At 35.5% G+C, this 5,274-nt stretch overlaps 1 long non-coding RNA gene across 1 annotated transcript; it reads left to right on the forward strand.

Moving 5' to 3' along the window:
* Positions 1-3,919: 3,919 nt before the first annotated feature.
* LOC135150211 (uncharacterized) lies at positions 3,920-4,545 on the forward strand. Its single transcript, XR_010288492.1, has 2 exons — positions 3,920-4,111; positions 4,233-4,545. It is a non-coding gene; the product is annotated as an uncharacterized LOC135150211 (long non-coding RNA).
* Positions 4,546-5,274: the final 729 nt, after the last annotated feature.

A 5,274-nucleotide genomic window follows, 5' to 3' on the forward strand; every position in this document is an offset into this window, starting at 1 on the left:
CTAGCAGGACCCGCTTATTGGCATTGGATGTATCCAATTGAACGGTTATTAGGTAAATTTAAACAAAAGGTTGGTAATAAAGCGCGAGTCGAGGGTTCAATTGCCGAACGATATATGGAAGAGGAGATTCTTAATTTTTGTTCCTTCTACTTTGCCACGGACTCAATTCATAATAAAATACGTCGCAATGAAGCTCGTTTTGATGGTGATGGCTCCGAAAAATTAGAAGTTTTTGACTATCCAATTGAATGTCTAGGTAAAGAGGGAAGTCGTTATTTGACCGATAAAGAGCGAAAGTTAGCAGAAGAATATGTACTTCTGAACTCTCCAGAAATTCAACCTTATCTAAGGTATCATTTATAATTTATTTAAATTTATTATAATTTATTGATAATTTATTAATAATTTATTATAATTTATTTCAGGCGGTTTACAGATCGTGTTATGAGTCAACGTCCGGAGACAACACCTCAACAATTAGATTGTTACATAAAGACCCGATTTAAAGATTGGTTATTGAAAAAGGTATATATTATTTTTTCAATTTCCTTTGAAATTTGAATTTATTTCATCAATATATTTTTAATATTTTTAGGTTGGACGAGATGATGTAAACCGACCTCTTCTTCAATATTTGTTTGAGGGACCGGCTATGCGGGTAATGACATTTGAGACTTGTAAAGTCAATGGATACAAATTTTGTACGAGAACATCTTCCGGTTCCGGTATCATTGTTAAGGGCACTTCACATGATAACAATAGTGATTATTATGGACAATTGGAGGAAATTGTCAAGCTTATTTATCGAGGAGGAAATTATGTATATTTATTCAAATGTATATGGTTTGATAGTGTCGGAAATGGTGTTGTGATTGATAAAAATAGGGTCGTGACCGTGGATATTACTTCAAGATTGAAGTCGGATGAGATTTTTATTTTGGCTAGTCAAGCTTCCCAGGTTTACTATGCTCCCAGTGTATTGAATCCACATGGCAAATATTTTACCGTCGTCAAGTCTAAAAGTCGTCCGATAAGCGAATCTATCAAAATATCAAATGATATTGAAGAAGCTTATCAAGAAGATAGATCAAATGCTACTAGTGCATTCTCTATATTTGTTGATTTTGCACAATATGGTACCTTACCGTTCGTTCGTCATGAAGAAGATGAACAAGAAGAAGAAGACAAAGATGAAGAAGAGGAAGAAGAGGATGAAGAAGAAGAAGAAGAAGAAGAAGAAGAAGAAGAAGAAGAAGAAGAAGAAGAAGAAGAAGAAGAAGAAGAAGAAGAAGAAGAAGAAGAAGAAGGAAGTGATGACGAGAATGAAAATAATGGGGATGGAGATGATGATTATGATGATGGATTTGATGAAATTGATTAATATAATTGAATATTTTATGATGTTGTTGAATTTAGTACTTCAACTTTCATGAAATTATTGATTATTGATTTCTTGGTTTGTTGGGTGGTTGTTGGTTTGGTCGTAGGTAAAGGCAGAGAAAGGAAACAACAAAACCTTGTTTTTTTTGTTAAAATGCGCAGAAAACCGACCGCCTAAACCTAAAACCGACCGCTATTACCATTCAAAAAGCAGAAAACCGACCGATTTGTTATATAACCGACCAAGGTTACCATTCGGTGGAGCAGAAAACCGACCGATTTCAAATATAACCGACCGACTATTTAATTTCTTAGACAGAAAACCGACCGCGATAGTGTAAAACCGACCGAGTTTGCATAAATATTTTTAAAAAACCCGATTCGCCTAATTTTCACGTTACGAAGTCACACATGTTAATTATAAACTTGACTAAGATGTTCTTATATGTACGGATCCCCTAAACAGAAGACTGATCATATACCAGAAGTCTTATTTTGAATTATCTCGTTCACTCTTAATTATTCAAAAATAGATGTATTATTATTTAAACGATCCAACCGTACGGATGTTAATAAAATAATCTCATCAACGTCGAGACAAAAATTCAGATGATTTCGATGAACCGAAATACACTTTTATAACCTTTTTATTGTTAAAATTTACATAAATAAAATTTTAAATTAAGAAAATATTTTTAAAAAACCCGGTTCGCCTAATTTTCGTGTTACGAAGTCACACATGTTAATTATAAACTTCACTAAGATGTTTTAATTTTTTAGACAATTTAAAAAACATTCTTATATGTAAGGATCCTCTAACCAGAAGACTGATCATATAGCAGAAGTCTTATTTTGAATTACCTCGTTCACTCTTAATTATTCAAAAATAGATGTTTTATTATTTAAACGATCCAACCGTACGGATGTTAATAAAATAATCTCATCAACGTCGAGACAAAAATTCAGATGATTTCGATGAATCAAAATACACTTTTATAATGTTTTTATAATAATACTTTATATAAACAAAATATTAAATTAAGAAAATATTTTCCCAAAAACACAAAACCGACCGACTGGAGAGTAAAACCGACCGACCTTGAAAATTACGCGGAAAATGAAATTTTTCGTGAAAAATTAAAACACCCGCGCGACAGAAACGACGTCGTTTGATGGTTCTGCACAGATTTCCAAGTCAAAACCGACCGGATGGCCGGTCGGTTTTGGCGCGTCAGTATATAAACAAAAAAAAACCCCCCTTTCCTCTTTTATTCTCACACGAACGACAGTACTCTGCACCCCTTTCCTCTCCAAACTCTTTCAAACTCCAAACTCGAATCAAACCCTCTCCTAACTCTTTCAAGGCAAGAATCAAGTGCAATGGCGGCAAGAATCAAGAATCGGAAACCCTCTCCAAAATCCTCTTCAATGGTAGAATCTGAAACGCTCTCCTAACTTTTTTCAAGTTTAATTGTTATAGAGCTTAAATTTGTGTTAGTATAGAGCTCTATTGAACTTCAATTTGTTTGATTTGTTTAGTTTTCAAGCTTTTATATGTATGCATTGTATGTATATAAAATTTGTATATGTTAGTTTGGAAATCTACATGCAAATTCTTGTCGTCGGTTATGTCATGAGAATGAAAACGATAGGTTTTAGTTTGTGTATGTTAGTTTTGGTTTGTATATGTTAATTTGTATATGTTAGTTTGGAAATCTCTATTTTTTATTTGTTTTTATATTTTTGTAGGTTTTAGTTTGTACTCACATTCATAAGGAGGGCTTGGAATTTGGTTTTGTGTTTGTATTAAGGGGTTGTGGTTTGCATTTGGCATTTTGATATAATTAAGGTGTTGTGGTTTGCATAATTGGTTGTGAATGAAATTTATGTGATATAATTAAGGGGTTGTGGTTTGTATTTTGGCATTTTGATTTATAAGGGGTTGTGGTTTCATTCATTTTGGAGTTTATATGTTCAAAAATGAGTCGATTCATAAGGTGTTGTGGCTTGCATAATTGGTTGTGAATGAAATTTATGTGATATAATTAAGGGGTTGTGGTTTGCATTTTGATTCATAAGGGGTTGTGGTTTCCATTTAAAGTCGATTATTTTTTTATTCATATTCTAACCAATGGTGTTTATGGTGTTTGATTAGGGCACCTTGTGGTGGTTTGTCATCCTTGTGGTGATGATCATTGCCTTAATGGCAAGAAAAGGCAAGGGCAAGGGGAAGGCCAAGGAGACAACCAAAGGCAAGGGAAAAGGGAAAGCCACGGAGACAACTTCCACTCGGAAGGGTAAAGGAAAGTCTAGCACCTTGGCTATACGTGATGAGCCACCTGATTCGGATGAAGGCGGGGAGAATCCGAATGAAGAGGAAGTTCCAAGACAAAGGGTAATTAGGAGGCCACGATCCCATTCAGCCGGTTTGTTTGGAAAATTCCCTCCGAAACCAATCCGTATCAATATTTCAGGAGGACAGTAAGTCTACTTGTAGTAACTTATATATATATATATATATATATGTATCTTGCACTTGTTTAAATTTTGTTGACATACATATATATGTACATATAATCTCTTTTCACATTTTGGTAGTATTGAAGATGATCAAGCAAAGAAGACTTTGCTTGCTATTGTTCGTGAAAGGTGGCCCGTTGGACATTACACGTTCACCGACATTGTTGAATATGATGATGAATGGCTAAAACACGTAGTCGAGGAATTTAATGTAAGCTACTCTTCTTATGCTCACATCGTGATTTGTATGCATGCTTTTTTATTTATTTGTATTATGTGTAAATAGTCTAACCATATGTATGTAATTTATCTTGATTTTATTATAATTGTAGTTATATTTCAAGCAACAAAAGGGACAAAGCCGGTCCGAAGCAAAAAATATAATTGAGAAGCATATCAAGAACACAATAAAGAGGACGTTGAATGAGCTCAAGACAAATATTGAGCAAAAATCAAAGGAAAGCGGAAAATCAAAATTGAGTTTAAGACCTGGATATTGGTCTGAACTTTTTTGGAAGGATTTATTAAATTATTGGGAAAAGAATGAGGGGCACTTGCATAGGTCATCCGTTGGATCTACGAACCGCAAGAACGTCGAGCGGTTGCATAGTGCCGGTGCCCGGTCTTTTAATAAAGTGAAGGAGGTATATATAAATATCTATTATCATACACACCTTAATTTCTTAATTAACATTTAATTCACATATATATTATATTGATGATTTAAATTGTTTTTGGAAGGAAATGAAAAGGAAGGAATGAGGAAAGAATCCAACTCGCCTTGAAGTATGGAACCGGACGCATACAAGGGTTGGAAGTGATCCCGAGCACCCCGTGTATACCAAGCCTGCTGCAATGGCCATAGCGGTAATTAAATGATTGTCTTGTGTTTTTTTTTTAAAGTTTCAATGTCCATTTTACTTTTTAAGTTGTTTAATGTACTGATTGATGCACATTTCTCTGTAGACACGATATGCTTCTATTCTAGAAAGCAGGCCGGTGTCGGTTACACAAACAGGGGATAGAGACGAGCCCTTGGAATGGTGGTTGTCAGCAACCGGAGTTCCCGAAGGCAAAAAGCCTAAGAAGGACTACCTTGTTGGATTCCCCGAGGCTCGTGCTGGTTAACTTATTCCGACTCTCGCCTCACGTTACAGGGATTCAACAAGAGGCGAAGCCGGTGGATCTTCCGGTCAGAGACAAGAAGCCGTCATTCCCGACAATGTGTACCTCTCGGTCGTGCGCAATGTGCTCAATGAGGTCCGTGCGAACCCCCTTCAATTTCAGCGACAAATGTCTGAAGAAGAGATCGCAAATTTTGCAAAAACCGCACTAGAGGCCTCCGATCCAGCTGCCGATCCAAGTACAAGGGTT

This window comes from Daucus carota, chromosome 2 (genome assembly GCF_001625215.2).
Source record: "Daucus carota subsp. sativus chromosome 2, DH1 v3.0, whole genome shotgun sequence".
Taxonomy (NCBI): domain Eukaryota; kingdom Viridiplantae; phylum Streptophyta; class Magnoliopsida; order Apiales; family Apiaceae; genus Daucus; species Daucus carota.